Source organism: Phocoena phocoena, chromosome 2 (assembly GCF_963924675.1).
Source record: "Phocoena phocoena chromosome 2, mPhoPho1.1, whole genome shotgun sequence".
Lineage (NCBI taxonomy): Eukaryota > Metazoa > Chordata > Mammalia > Artiodactyla > Phocoenidae > Phocoena > Phocoena phocoena.
In genome coordinates this window covers 153440029-153456619 of record NC_089220.1, presented here as the reverse complement: position 1 = coordinate 153456619, position 16591 = coordinate 153440029, and the positions used below count along the sequence as shown (strand labels likewise).

The following is a 16591-nucleotide window of genomic DNA, read 5'->3' as shown; positions in this document are numbered from 1 at the left end:
TGAACATGTTTACAAAGCGAGGGCGTGGGTAGAATTCTGTTCTGTCCTGAGCCTCTTCTTCTGCCTTGGGGTCTAAAATTAAAATATTACTTTCGTTGTGTGTATGGCAGGTGCTTTTCAAATAAGTTAAAAACTGTCACAATTAGAATAGCTTTCATTTCTATAGCAATATATTTCATATATTCTCAGCCATGTCACGATGTGTGATTTAAATTCCTCAAAGTTCCCCACAGAGCAAAATTCACTAACAGAACTATCTAAACAGAAAGACCCAGGGCTTGTGCAGACTGACAGGATGCGGCTGCGGGCGGTTATTCCTGCTCTGGAGCCGCAGCTCTGGCTGTACTGAATCTCCAAAGAACCTTAGAGATTTGCTATGATTTATAACAGTTTAAGTTTCTCGAGGACACAGATTATGTCTCCCCCCTTGTCCACATATCCGTCATTGGTCCATGCCGTTATCCAGGTTTTTATTTAACAATAACTTCCCTTTCCTATTGCTGGGTACTTGGTATCATCCTCTTAAACCATTAACATTAACTCATAATTAACTATAGGAGTACAAATTAGATACAGCCTGTGAAGTTACAGCTTTATGAGGAGCGAGGGATGCTGCACGTCAAAGACTTCTTTTTTATTCACGTGTGAAAGAAACAAAACTTTTCAGGATTCAATTGGCTGGAGGGAAATGTCATGCCAGCATGTGCAAAATGACTGGGGGACAGCTGGCTGGAAAGGCATACATCAGAAACCAGCCTCACCTCCTTGCTGTGGAAATTGACACCAGGATGTGTATAAATAGCGCTCTCTGTTCCCCGGTGCTGGCAGGAAGAGCAGTGGGTATTTAAATGAAAGCCACCACTGTGTACAGCTCGGAGGCAGGCTCAATGGTTTCCTTATAGAAGGCCTGAAAACAGAGGTCCCATGGGCAGAGCACGCTGTGACAATGTCATGTTTGCTGGGGGGGAAGGGGACCCTTTGGGGCTCAGGGTAGAGAGGGCTCCAGTGTAATGGCTCCGTGAAAAACATACAGGCTCCAGTTACCCAGCAGAAGTGACTAAAGGTAACCCAGATGCTCAGACCAGCGTACGAGCCAGCCTGAGGTCCTTTACATCCTTGAGCTTTCTGCTTCTTCAGTTTGGAGAGTCGGGAGAGGCCACCCCAGATGGATGTTCATAGCCTATTCCAAACTGCGTTTTTAATTGTGATGTCTGAGTTCAGCTACATCCCGTAACCACTCCTCGAAGCCCCAGGAAATCTTACTTTTCCATAAGCAACATGGAGTCCCCCCCGATTTCCAATCCTTGGACTTGGTTCTCTTTGAAGAATGAGGCTGTAGCTCGCCCATCCTACACTTCCCGATAGCCCTGTGCCAAATGCAGTTAGAGTCAGTGCTCAGTTAACATTCAGTAAATAAATGGCCTCTGCAATTCTCCGCCTGGGACCCGCCTCTCCGCAACAGCAGTGATGTCCCAGAAGAGGGCGGCCCCCTAGGTGGGCTCTGGAAGAGCTCTGCCTTAGGTGTATTGATTGGCTCAGTTTATAAGCACATTGACTTCAGGGAATGGGAAGAATAAACTTCAGGAGACAAGTCAGGGGAGGGCACAGCATGTCATCATTCCGGGCAACTCATTGGTTCAAATGCAACCCCAGCCAATCCAACACACGTGACACCAAATCTGGGACGGATCAAAAGTTGGCAATAACCCCATGCCACACTGGATAGCATAGAGAAGCGTATGCTCATTTGTTTTCAGGTGGCTACAGAACAAAGCAGGGGAGTGTCACTTCCCCCACGCTGCTGGGGGCTGCTTAGGGACCTGCCTCTTTCTGTGAATCTGCAGTAGTTCCGTGTCAGGATGTTGGTCCCTCATCTGCTGTGTGAAGGAATGAAGGCCCTGGACGAGGTGACGGCACATGGATGCTCTGTGGCTGAAATCTGTCCTTCCCGGACAGTCTCTCGTTCAAGACCACAGAGAGGGGACCCAGGCTGGGTGCTTCCACCTCGGACCTCTTTCTGCGGCCTGTAGCCACACACTTTCCCTCACGCATCCATTTAATCTCTGTCGTGGCAACTACGGAACAAAAGCAACTGTTTGCTCCGCTGACCTCACGTCTTTCGGGCTGTCGACCTAGGTACAGCTTGCTGGGCTCTGGGGCAAAACGTTTATGTTTGATGAACTCAGTTTTTTTTTTTTTTTTTTTTTGCGGTACGCGGGCCTCTCACTGTTGTGGCCTCTCCCGTTGCGGAGCACAGGCTCCGGACGCGCAGGCCCAGCGGCCATGGCTCACGGGCCCAGCCTCTCCGCGGCATGTGGGATCCTCCCAGACCGGGGCACGAACCCGTGTCCCCTGCATCGGCAGGCGGACTCTCAACCACTGCGCCACCAGGGAAGCCCCTGAACTCAGTTTTAAAGCTTATCATCCATGGAGGCACTGAAGCTCCTGGACTTACCTGCCAAGTCAGTAGCCTCTGACCAATAGTATAGCTTCTATCTAGTCTGGCAACAAGAAAAAAGCAATTTTAGATGAGATTTTTATTTGGTATGATCCAAACTCCAGGTTGTCTCTTTCAGGAGTCAGAATCATCCCACAGGAGTGCTTTTAAGTGATGTAATTCAAGGAAAAGGACCCAATCTACCTTCCGATTCCAACCAATTATGTCTTAACTCAGTTTATTTTCTTAGGTTTTAAATACTTTTCTATTAAAAAAAAACTTTAAAAGTGTAGTTCTGTGATGATTCAAAGGACTGCCGCTGCGCCTTCAGCTAGAAGAAAACACACAGAATACATTTAAATGAATTACAAAGTGTATTATACCCTGCAAATCAGCATTAAAATGAACATTACTTTTTGCAGCTCTTAAATACTTCAGTTGCCGAGGAACTGCCTCCATCCTATAATTGAAATAGCTCTTCAGATGCAATTTAGTTGCTGATTGGTTTTTAAGTATTTTAAAAAGCTAACAGCTCAGATGGAAAAGGAGGGTATACCCTTGAGTTATAAATAGGAGCACAGATGTCATCATGGGTGGACCCATCAGGCCACTGCCAACCGCGATGATTTTCTCCAGAGAAGGGGTGTTCTACCCTGAAGGCTGGCACACCATCAACTGTTCAGGAGACCCTAGAGCTGGCTGGACATCAAATCGAAGACCTCAGTGGGGAGGGAGTTATGACCCTTTGAGTGAATTAACCAGGTCTCTTTTTCACTCTGCTCCTTATCTACACATTCCATACTTTCTCCTCTTGCCTTTTGTTACCCCTGGCTTTTTGTCAGTTTCAAGAAATGTCAAGTAGGAAAAGAAGAGGCAAAACAAAAAAGCAAGTCCATTTTGCTATTCATCGTCAGGTGAATATCTACAGGTGTAAGTGGGAAGAGGTTTCAACCAAATGTCCACATCAGGCATCGGAATGCTTTGCGGATTTTATGTTATGGGCTATGCCCTGCAGCGAAAGGATATTGCAAGGCGGCCGTGTCCCCATAGCAACGCTCAATAACTTTAAGATTAAAAAGATAATCTAGGGATGCTTAGCCCAGTGTCTGCCTGGTTGAGATTAATAAAGTCATTTTGAACTCACTGCTGGGAATAACAGTATGTGTTGGAGAAAACATGGGATATACAATTAGTTCCACAAATCTCACAGTAACTGAGGGTCCATGGTCAGGTCACCTAAATTCTTGGTTTCTTAACTTTCTTCCATGACAAACAGTATTAATGATATGCTAATTAATTTACTTATTAATATATTAGTGAGATATTGTTGGAATGTTCTAAAGTTGACATGCAAAGTAACAATGCTTGAAAACTACAAATTGCTATGTGAACACAGAGTGAATTACTGTTAGGGAATTCTGAGTGAAGATTTGGGTGAGGACTCTAGTGAGCTCGCCAGAAGGGAATCCTCAAAAGCCTTCAAATCCTTTGGTGCACTGTCTCAAATCAGACGATTTGTAGGCAGTAAAAGATTCAGATTCAAAGACAGGTTAACTGTGGTCTGTGAATTCTGTCTCTCTGTTGAGGATCCCATCCAAAGGATGAGTAGGTAAAGTTTCGGTTATGGAAAAATCTACTCTTTTTAAAATTAATTTCTTTCTTTAATTGAAATACAGTTGATTTACAATATTATATTAGTTGCAGGTATATAGCCTAGTGATTCAGTATCTGTACAGATTATGCTCCATTATAATCTGTTTGTAATGGCTATAATTCCCTGGGTTGTACGTCATATCCTGTTACTTATCTATTTTATACATAATAGTTTGTACCTCTTAATCCCTTACCCCTATTTTGCCCCTCCCCCCTTCCCTCTCCCCACTGGAAACCACTGGTTTGTTCTCTAGATCTGCAAGTCTGTTTCTCTTTTGCTACACACATTTGTTTGTTTTATTTTTAGATTCACACATAAGTGATATGGTAGGGTAATTGTCTTTCTCTGCCTGACTTATTTCACTAAGCATAATACCCTCTAGGCCTATCCATGTTGCCTCAAAGGCAGGATTTCATTCTGAAAAAATCTACTCTTTGTACTTTCTTTTTACCTACAGCATGTGAGGAGAAAAAGGGATGGAGATAGAGAAAGAGCTTGGCTGATAATAACAAAAGTAATAATGACAACATCTAACTACCGTTCCTTGCCTAGCTGAACCGAATGCCCAGCAATTAGCTCCCTATTTTATATTCATTGTAATCTTCACAAAACCCCATGAAGTAGATACTATAAATATCTCTTTTTATAAACGAGGACACTGCAGCCTAAAGAGGGTAAGCGTTGCTCTCAATCTCATACAAGAAGTGGTAGCAACATATCTATTCTAACGTGACTTTTTTAAACTTAAAGTACATTATGTATAACTGTACAGATTGCCAAGAAGTCATCGCAAAATATATCTCACTATGTGTCACTCACATGAACTCTAGTCTGTCCTGAAAGCCATGGGTTGTTAAGAAAATTCATCCAAGTGTGAAGAAGAGTAGAGAGAAGAGATTTCAGGTGATAGAGTTTTCTCTTTTTCTGATTGTGATACGTCTTACCATGTCTAGTTTATTCGTCTTATGAAAAACTTAACACAAAGAAAAAGGTGTCCTACATCTGTTAAGAGAAAAAGAAACTCACCACTGACCGAGGATCTCAAGAAGAGATGCAGAATGGATCACCTTCAAGTGCCATGATGATTTAATTCTCTTCAATAGATCATTCTTTTTTATTTTTTTTTAATTAAAAAAGATTTTTTTGGCAGTGCCATGCAGCTTGTGGGGTCTTAGTTCCCCCACCAGGGATCGAACCCCGGGCCCTGGCAGCGAAAGCACTGAGTCCTAACCACTGGACTGCCAAGGAATTCCCTAGATCATTATTTAAATTATACTGTCAAAATCTAAATAAAATATGCAGAGACTCCCAGAGCACCTCTTCCATAAAAATCTCAATGGAAGTTGAAAAAACAAAGCCCATTATGGTCTGTTTTCTTTGAAAATATACTGATGGCATTCGGAGGATGAAGTTTGAGCAATGCCCCCAAGAGCTCCCCTCTTTAGCCGAAAGTCTCTCAATCAGAGTGTTTTCGCTTTCCTCATTATGCAGGGTTTGTACGCTTAAAAAATAAACCTACCAAAAAAAAAAAATCCAAGAGATGAAGGGGTAGGGAGATGAAGAGGCTGTGGGATCTTTCTAGAAAGCACATCTTTTCTTCTGTGATGGAAAATCAAAACCCCTTGTTAGACACATGCCAATATGTACACGGTGTGGGGTAATGTACACCGCTGTCACTGGCCATGAACACTGGTGCCCTCCTTTTTGATCTACACCATATATTGTATGCAGCTATCAAGAGATTCAACTACAAGAGACACTGGAATCCTGAAGAGCCTCAAGGAGCTGCCCTTCATGTCCTGTCCCTCCTCGGAGCCAGCGGAGGAAAGGGGTGGACATCAAGGTGGGGCAGACGGAAGTCAAGGGCGAAAGTGACCAGCCCAGCAGAGGGAACGGCCAGGGAGGACTCAGAAATGACACGCGGTCAAGGGTCTGAGTTCAGAGAATCCCAGAAAGTCTATTTTCTATTCATGATAGGACATTCATGGTTGTGAATAACACAGTTTGAAAGGTTTAAAACTCAGTGTGTCATTGTGCTGAAATAGATCTGTGCTGCGAGATTGCCAAGCTGGCATTAAAAAGAGGGAGGGGAAAAAAAGAGGAAAGAAAGAGGAGGGGAAAAAAGTGCCCACACCATGCAGGCCCAGATGAAGTAAACCCTAGACCTGCCTGCTGCTATATCCAGATGTTTCCAAGGAAGGTGGATCGCTCTTAATTGTGCCTGAGACATACTAGGAATTTGGCTTTTTGGAAATCCAGGAAATTTCTTATCTTCCTATCAGTGGTTCCCTAACTGGATGGCAGACTAGGACTCCCTAGAGGTCTCTTCAAAATGACCTGATGCCTGGGCCCACCCCTAGAGATTCTGATTTTTTTTTTTAAATTATTAAAAATATGGAATGCTTCATGAATTTGCCCATCATCCTTGGGCAGGGGCCGTGCTAATCTTTGTACTGTGTCAGTTTTAGTATATGTGCTGCCGAAGCTAGTGTGAGATTCAATTTGTTTGGGGCTAGTACTATTTTTTTTTTAACTCTTCTTCTTCTAAAATTCCTCCGTCGAGTCTAATGTGCAGCCAGTGTTGAGAAATTCTGTTATGGCCTTGCAAACATCTTTTTAAAAACTGCCTTGGGGCTTCCCTGGTGGCGCAGTGGTTGAGAGTCCGCCTGCCGATGCAGGGGACACGGGTTCGTGCCCCGGTCCGGGAAGATCCCACATGCCGCGGCGCGGCTGGGCTCGTGAGCCATGGCCGCTGAGCCTGCACGTCCGGAGCCTGTGCTCCGCAACGGGAGCGGCCGCAACAGTGAGATCCGCGAATCGCAAAAAAAAAAAAACAACAAAAACTGCTTTGATTGCCTTCTCTTTGGCAGATGTTTTAGCACTTTGCTAATTGTAAGTGGAATGTCAAATCCTACCTTCATGAGTTGGAGTTTTTCCGGTGAGTTTCCCAGGGAAAAACCCTGACACAGGCTGAAGTGATTTCTGGGTTTCATAATTTCTAAGGTGCACATTCCACCCCCCCACCCCGACCCCCTCCCTACCACTGCCCATTTTAATGCAGCAGAAATCAGGATGCATCTTACAATCACTGCGATTGTTCAGTCATTGCCGGACCAAGTTGCAGTCCCAATTAAGCTGTCGTTGCTTTTACACACTCTTGGTCATAGCGCTTCATATATCCGGCACTTCCATTGTGTTATATGAATTGCTGCAACCAGATGTGTTTAATGGGTGCTTAAAAAGTCTCTAAGAAGATGATGCTATGATTTGTCATTAAAGCAAAAAGTTACTGAGTACAAAGAAGGGCAGGCAAACAGAGACGGGCGGCACAGATTTGGTGTTAGGAAAACAATTATTTGTCATTAAAGGAGTGACCGAAATTCCTCATGTTCTCACAAAGCAACAAGCCAGTGCTTGCCGGTATCTGCAGGAGGACACGTGCACTCAGAGGGGGGGCTCTTTCTGAGACCCTGCAAGAGGACTTCCCATCACACCAGCCAAGCAAGAAAGCACTCACATCAAAACTCATGGAAAGGTAAGCAGTGGTTGGAAAGAACATCTGAGACCATTGTGGAGGACTTCTTTGGTTTAGAGAAAACTGTATCATCGATGCTTTAAAATTTTTTTAAAATTTATTTTATTAAAGTATAGTTGATTTTTTAAAATTTATTTTATTGAAATATAGTTAATTTAACATGGATGCCTTTAATGGCACAAATGACAGTGTCACAGCTAAAGCTGCCCATCAATGATCGAGTTAAAAAGTAATATAAAAGCACGTTTCCTGAATAAGAAGACATTTTTGAAATTCCATAACCAATTTATTTTAGTTATATTTTCCTTTTAAGGTATAAACAAAGACCAATACATTATTTTTAGATGCATAAGTAAATCTAAAAGAGCTCTTACAATAAGTATAACCTGAAACTTATAAGTAGTAAAAAAAACTTTATGTTTGCAGTATGTTTTCTTCTTAGTAGTGCATAAAATAATTGTGTGTTTTTCAATCACCTGGTGTCAGAGTTGATGAATCCATAGTCTATAAATCCTCTGCTAGCCACCATAGGGAGGGAGCATTGTTTTCTGATAATTCAAATGTTCTGGTTATTAAAGACAGAAGATCTCCAGTCTACGGCACAACTTTGAGCTTTCACAGAAAACCAACTTATAAAGATGTATAATGTCATAAAATATCATGAAAACTGACTAGCGTGTTCTCCTGAATAAGTAACTTTACCTCTTTAGGCATCAGATTCCTCATATATACAATAATGGGGTGAAAAAATGGTTTCCAAGGACCAATCTCACCACAAGCTGTGGCAAGAAAAAGGATCAACTAGGAGCAAGGAAGCCCAAACCTGGCACGGACAGACATTACTTAAAACATGTTTTATTTGGTATCGTATGATGTCACTTATATGTGGAGTCTAATAAATGATACAAATGAACTTATTTACAGAACAGAAACAGACTCACAGACATAGAAAACAAATTTATGGCTACCAAAGGGGAAAGGAGGGGGGAGCAATAACTTAGGAGTATGGAACTAACAGATACACACTACTATATATAAAATAGGTAAACAACAAGGACCTACTGTATAGCACAGGGAACTATACTCAATACCTTGTAAAAACTTATAATGGAAAAGAATCTGAAAAAGAAATATATAGAGAGATATCTATATCTGAATCACTTCACTGTATACCTGAAACTAATGCAACACTCTAAATCAACTATACTCCAATAAAAAAAAAGAAATAGAGAAAAATGTTATATTTGGAAGAACCAATCATGTTGCATTCCTCCTTCCACCATCTACCTCCGCTGCCTATGATCACGCCCAGGAAACTATCATTTGTTCACTCATTCATTCATTCACTCACCATGTGCCAGTCAGGGGCTCCGCATCGGGGATAAGAAAAGCATTGTGGGAAAGATGAAGCCCTCTCTGCCCTCTTAGAACTGGGGGCAGGTGGGCAGCAGTAGATTTTAGTATAATTATAGTTTTTGTGGGGACATGCAGCAGACAGCTCTTTCAGAATCAGAATCTTGCCTTTCAAGAGAAATTAGCTCCCTGTATATAAAAATAAGCAAGAAAAAAATACCATGCTTCATACCAATATCACCCGCCCTCCCAGCCCCAGGGTCACAAAGAGCGTCTGATCAGAGAAATCCTGGGGATACAGGGATGTTTATTCTTGATTAATCCACAGAGAACAGAGTCAAAGAAGGTTTTCCTAGAAAAAGATCTGACTCCGGAGCCTATGAGTCAATGCGAAGTTAGCCATGCTAAGAGGAGCTGGGATCCCAGGGATTTGTGCTGGCAAAATACCAGCCCTGACAAATCCAATTCATTCCCACCAGCAAGAATGCGTAGTCACCATATTAGATGGAATTTTACTAATAAATTGCTCCTGGCTTGCCTTGTGTTTGAACAAACAGCCCAACAATGAGAAGTCTTGCTTCAGAGAGAGCCTCCAGCTAAGCTGGAGCAAATTTAGGTATTAACTGAAACCCTTCACTAGCAACTAGTCAGGCAATTTGTACTCAATGGCCTTTAAAAAGGATTTTTCACCACTATGCAGAACAGTATGGAGGTTCCTTAAAAAACTAAAATTAGAACTACCATATGACCCAGCAATCCCACTACTGGGCGTATACCCTGCGAAAACCATAATTCAAAAAGAGTCATGTACCATGACGTTCATTGCAGCACTATTTACAATAGCCAGGATATGGAGGCAACCTAAGTGTCCACTGACAGATGAATGGATAAAGAAGATGTGGCACATATATACAATGGAATATTACTCAGCCATAAGAAGAAACGAAATTGAGTTATTTGTAGTGAGGTGGATGGACCTAGAGACTGTCATACAGAGTGAAGTAAGTCAGAAAGAGAAAAACAAATACCGTATGCCAACACATATATATGGAGTCTAAAAAAAAAAAAAAATTGGTTCTGAAGAACCTAGGGGCAGGACAGGAATAAAGACGCAGATGTAGAGAATGGACTTGAGGACACAGGAGGGGGAAGGGTAAGCTGGGACAAAGTGAGAGAGTGGCATGGACATATATACACTACCAAATGTAAAATAGATAGCTAGTGGGAAGCAGCCACATAGCACAGGGAGATCAGCTCGGTGCTCTGTGTCCACCTAGAGGGGTGGGATAGGGAAGGTGGGAGGGAGACGCAAGAGGGAGGAGATATGGGGATATATGTATATGTATAGCTGATTCACTTTGTTATACAGCAGAAACTAACACACCATTGTAAAGCAATTATACTCCAGTAAAGATGTTAAAAAAAAAAAAAAAGAAAGAAGATACAGGGATGTGATTACAGCACAGGGAATATAGCCAATAATTTTAAGTGGAGTCTAATCTATAAGAATATTGAATCACTATGCTGTCCACCTGAAGGTAACATAATATGGTAAATCAACTCTGCTTCAATAGAAAACAAACAAACAAAAAAAATAAAAAGTTCTTCCCTTTCAGAATAGCATTTTCATTTTTGATGATACCAGTCTTTCCGCGGTGTTTAAAGGAATAGAAGGAAGCATTTGTTTTTGTTAGATGCTGTTTCAGTCCCTGGGGGCTGGCCGGGCACAGCTCTGCTCAGAGAAAAGCTGGCAGAAAAGGGGGTTCGTGGCACGGCCAGCAGCGAACGGATCCAGGGCTTTGAGCCTCGTGCCTTCCGGATTTCTCCTTGAGGACTAGGGCCCTGGACAAGGTCCCTGGCTGAATGTGTAGCAAGTGTCACTATGGCTCAAGCAATGAGTCAAAACAAAAAAAAACCTAGTCAAATCGTCTAGGTTTTTTTTTTTTCTGGATGACGAATTTCAGAAGCCATAATGCAAGCCCTTTCGGCTCCATTGCTTCATCTCCTCTGGCTCCAAAATTATTTGCCCTTAAATCAGCAATGATTATTTTGATCTTCCTGGATATCTTACATGTTATTGTTACTAGCGGAAATGGGGACAATCGTGGGGAGATGTTATACTAATATTTGCCCCTAAGAACATCTTCTAGGCTCTTAGAGGATGCCAGCAGTACCAGCAACACCTGCATTTTGATATGTAGAAGATCATCCTTTAATTCTTCAGTGTTCTCCCCTCTCCCTGAAAAAGCAATTGGAGGAGCCAGTACAATACATGCACGAGCTTTGTTAAAAATGATGTGTTAAGTGTGGGTGTGTGTATTTTCTCTCATGAGTGTGTGTGTGCATGTTGAAAAGGTTCAAATAATGTGTGCCAGTGAGGCAACGGGGCACAGGAAGACAATTATTTGTTACTTCTGTATATACTGTGTGTTTGAAGTTTCTACTGCAAACACATAGTCTTTTAATAATTAAGATAAAAATGAAAAAGTAGGGCCCCAAGCAGATTTCAGAGAAAGTCAGAAAACCAGGGTGGGCAGTGTATGTGTTACTAAATAATTTCTTTCCACTATTAATTCTGAGTATGCAGTCCCAATAGGATCGAGCTAAGACTTCACCTATTACTTGGTGTCTATGCACCCCCTCCTTGATTGTGAAACAAATACTCACAGGGCTAGTGTGTTCTGGAAGCCCTGATCCCAGGTAGGGCTGCCTGAGCAGTGAGGCTGACTGACAAGCGATCCCGAGCCCTCTCCGCTCTACAGTCACTTCTCACAGCAGCCCTCCGAGCCCGAGCGTTCACTGGGTTCACGGTCTGGATGGGGAAATCAAGGTTCAGATGTGGGATGCCTCGGGAGTAGCTGCTGGGGATGGGTTATCCTGGGTCCTGCCTGACTGCTAAGTGAAGGTAGTTGAGCCAATAAGACCTAACGCTCCGTCCGAGGGGAGAAAACTGGGGCTTGTGAAATAACAGAGGTATGGTTGAGTGAGGGCGGTTCCATCTTTCGATGACTGATAAAGGGCTGGAAAGGGCTGGGAGTGGGGGAATGGGTGGAACATGTGTATGAGACATAAGCCTTGGTCACGGGTAGGGAGTGGAGGGCTGCTGTAGGCACCCACAATGACAATTGATTGAGACCCAACAAACCCCATGGCTCCCCACTTTGAAGGGTAGCAATCAAGAAAGTCCCATATAATCTACAAGGACCTACTGTATAGCACAGAGAACTATACTCAATATCTTGTAATAACCTATATGGGAAAAGAATCTGAGAAAGACTATATGTATTTATAACTATATAACTATAGATATATATAAAAGAATAGGGCTTCCCTGGTGGCGCAGTGGTTGAGAGTCCGCCTGCCGATGCAGGGGACACGGGTTCGTGCCCCGGTCCGGGAAGATCCCACATTTCGCGGAGCGGCTGGGCCCGTGAGCCATGGCCGCTGAGCCTGCGCGTCCAGAGCCTGTGCTCAGCAACGGGAGAGGCCACAACAGTGAGAGGCCCGCGTACCGAAAAAAATAAAAAAAAAAAATTAAAAAAAAAAAGAATATATATATATATTATATAACTGAATCACTTTGCTGTATACCTGAAACTAAGACAACATTGTAAATCAACTACACTTAAAACAAAAAAGTCCCGGGCTTCCCTGGTGGCGCAGTGGTTGAGAGTCCGCCTGCCGATGCAGGGGACACGGATTCGTGCCCCGGTCCGGGAAGATCCCACATGCCGCGGAGCGGCTGGGCCCGTGAGCCATGGCCGCTGAACCTGTGCGTCTGGAGTCTGTGCTCCGCGACGGGAGAGGCCACAACAGTGGGAGGCCTGCGTACCAAAAAAAAGTCCCATAGACCACATATGCTGTCAGGCAGGTCCACCTGGAGAGGGTGTCCAGGTGGTGAGAGAATCATGTCGTAGGAATGGGATGGAGCTTAGGGGTGGGTGATGGGTACCACTTCCTCCTTCGTTCACTTCACCCCAATGAGTAGGCTGCTGACTTTTTATTAAGAGCCTGCTGTCTCGCATGCTAATTATAGTGACCCATAAGGATAGGTCAGAGCTATTTGCAGGGATAAGAGCACAGCATTGGGCAAGGTCTCCCCCCATTGCTGTTGACCCTTTGTGTGTGGGGCAAAGGCCTTCAGACATCTACATGTAAGCAGGGCAGATGGCTCTGTTGAGAAAAAGAAAAGGAGCGTTCCTCCATAAACTCTGGACCTTTCAAAGGCTGTTTATCCGTTTGGTCTCATCTGGGGTGGCATGAAGTCACTTTAACTCTCTGCTCAAAGACCTTTCTCTGAATTATTTTGTAAGGCTATATTCTGTGCAGGGGATAGGGAAAGACTCAGATTCACTCTAAATTTGTATCAAAGAAAAATGTAGTAGGAGGCTGCAGCTAGGGAGTTTTAGGGCAACTGGGGATAAGGACTTGAAAATTGTTTGTAAGTAAGATATTGATCAGAAGAGTGAGTAGAAACTTGGATAGCTTTGATTTAGGAGAAATAAAAAGAAATCCCCAAGCAGAAAAGCACAGCAATGATAGGGCACGCTTCTCCCCAGACACAAGGATGAAACACTTGTGGTGGGGGGAACGCACCTTCCGTCGCCTCCCCACACCTCCTGTTCCCACCCCGTGAAAAGAAGGACTTCAGTCCGAGGGTCTGGAAAGAGCAGGGGAAGCCAGTGGACTCTGCTCTGTCCACCCAAGTGCACACCTCAGAGGAAGCCGCAGGGATTTGAACTCCTATAACATATGCTGACTTAGGGAAACATGCAGCCTCTAGTGATCTCTGAAGGACAAAAGAAAATCAGATTTAAGCATTTCTCTTTGGGGGCACTGTCAAGGGTTGAAAGACATAAAGGACTGGGGAGAGAGCCAGCTGCCCAACGTGCGGGACCCAGGGCAAAATAAGAACGCAGGGCCCCTTGTTCAAAAAGCAGAAAAAAGTGTCATTAGAGGCACTGAAATGTAAAGCTTTTTCTTTTCCTCCACAGTCTCTCTCTTGACTTCTCATGCCTTTTTGTTTTTAATTTGCCGTTTAATGTTGATCTAAAATTTAAAAACCTTAAACATTTAAATGAGCAGGAGTTTCAGCATTCGTCTGGTGCAGTGCTAGTTTTAAATGCAAATATCAGGGCATTTAATTCACATGCAAAAGCAGTAAGATCACACAATTCAGATTTAATAGCCTATCCGTTCACGTGGGTCTTTTTTTTCTTAACGGGAGAGGATGAGAAAGGAAAAAGGCCTCCCTTGACGTCTGGGAACTGGTGACTTCAAAGCTTGGTCTCAATGTTACTACAAATGGATCCAGCACTTATAGTTCAGCTGTGTGTTGTTGGACATAAACAACCTCATAGAGCATCTTCTCTGACCAGGTCACTGCACAGCCCACAAGGTACCCAACACCACCCTCTGTGGCTGAATGAGTGACTGCTGCGTGAACCAGTTACGGCTATGGCCTCACTCAGTTTTGCTCTTCCTAGAGATAAGATGTACTGAGGTCGCCACACAGAGTCTTGCCCTGTTTTCTGACAACCCTCCCCCAAATCACCCAACCAGATCACACATCCCGTAATGGGTTCTAACACACTCTTACTAAGACTGCCTGTGATTTTCACGGGAATTCCTCAGCAGTGACTAATGAACCCAACTTGTTAAACTACAGGTGTGTACCTGGAGGGCATTCAGCACAAAACTAGCAAAAACTAACTCAACTGTTTTTATGTCACTTCTTGATATTGAAGGGAAGCAAAATATACCACCCCCAAAGATGCCGCCTTGGCATATGGGTTACTTAAAGTTACTTAAGAAACGGCAGGTACAAGGACACTCTGACCTTCCCCCATTCCCCTGGAAGCAGGAAATAAATCTCCCATGGGAAGGAAGGAACCCTCAGGGCATCAGGAGGGTGGACGGCATCCTTATGGCCAGCCATAGGAAGTTCAAGGCTGAGAAGGCTGTGTAAACAAACCTTGCTACTTCTTCACTAATTTGCCAGCCCAAGCCTAAACCCCTTTGTTTTGTCAATTCTTCACAGATTTATTGTTTCCTTATCTAAAAGGTATAAAAGCTGCCTGCTTTGGTCACTTCAGAGAGTGTCATATTTTTATGAGCTCCAGCATGTACAAAATTAAAGTTGTTTTTCTCCTGTTGATTTGTCTCATGTCAATTTAATCGTGGGTTTAGCCAAAGAAGCTAGAAGGGAAGAAGGGCGGTTTTTCCTCCCCTACGACGTGTGCACATTCTACTAACACTCTCTACCCTTAGCTTACAGCTGAGTAAGGAAGCGTGAGAGGAAAAGGAACTCTGGGTTGCCCCCCTTTCCCTTCCTTCCTTGTTGTCATGTTTAGTGTGAGTGGTTCCAAATACAGGGGCTTAACGTGAGCAGAAAGGATACAGTCGGGTTCCTTAGCTGTTCTTATTTCTTAGGCTGTCATTGCTTTCTTTCCTTATTAGAAGCAAGTTTTTTCTGAACAGAAAGGATGGCGTCTTGGGGCTGTCAGCATCCCTGTTTACTCATCATAGACGTGTGCACTCACTTTAAATCTCGCTGAACTCCCACAAATTATGGATCAACCGGAGTTCTGTGCTCATGAAGCATCATGAATGGTACATGTTAACGGGCAACCATGAATGGGGGACATGCCTATGGGACATTTCTGCTCACGTGCGTGCTCCATTGTCCCATCGGACTACATTTATAAAATGCAAGTTCAATGATAAATTTATTAAGAATTTCAAGACAGCAGATTGTTAAAGCAAGCCCAGGTTGTATGCTCATGAAGTTGGCCCCGCTTGGATTGGAGTTAAAGGTTTGGAGTTAAGGGTAAGGGAAAACATCCTAAATAGCACTTAGTGAATCAAACCCACATGCTTATTCTTAACCTTTTCCCCCAGCTCATCATACCTGAGCGTGACAAAGCAATTCCATCAATAAGGAGAAATAATGATCTATGGGGTAGCCTGTCTTGTTTGGAAAGACCCCATCCTATCTTACCCCATTACAAGAATCACTGCCCTAAAAAAAAATGCTTGGCCTTATTTTTTTTAAGTTCAGCTGTTGTAGTAAGATTTTATTTTACATTTTTTAAGTGGAAAAATTATGATTCGGATCTACTTTTGCTGCTATAACCTAAGTATCTACTGACACCCTATAACAGCAAAGATTATTTCACTCAACGTTTATCATTTTTTTTCTACATCTTTATTGGAGTATAATTGCTTTACAATGGTGTGTGACTTTCTGCTGTATAACAAAGTGAATCAGCTATACATATATGTATATCCCCATATCTCCTCCCTCTTGCGTCTCCCTCCCACCTTTCCTATCCCACCCCTCTAGGAGGTCAACGTTTATCATTTAACTATGTTTGCTCAGAAGTCCTAAGTGCCTGGCACTGTCTTATGAGCTTTGAATTCAAGGATGAAGCTCCCAGGGGCCTTCCTTTGTGACTCTCACAATGTAGAGGGGAGAATGATTGGAACAAGGAAAAACCTCCTTTTAAAGACAGACATGGCAAAACTAACTCATAAATAAATGACAGCAAATGTTATACAACTAATTTATAAAACAATTCCAATTTTTGCCAAGGACAGAAAAGAAGGCAGT

General features: G+C 43.2%; 1 pseudogene; it reads right to left on the bottom strand.

Moving 5' to 3' along the window:
* Positions 1-6479: 6479 nt before the first annotated feature.
* LOC136119511 (U6 spliceosomal RNA) lies at positions 6480-6579 on the bottom strand (annotated as a pseudogene).
* Positions 6580-16591: the final 10012 nt, after the last annotated feature.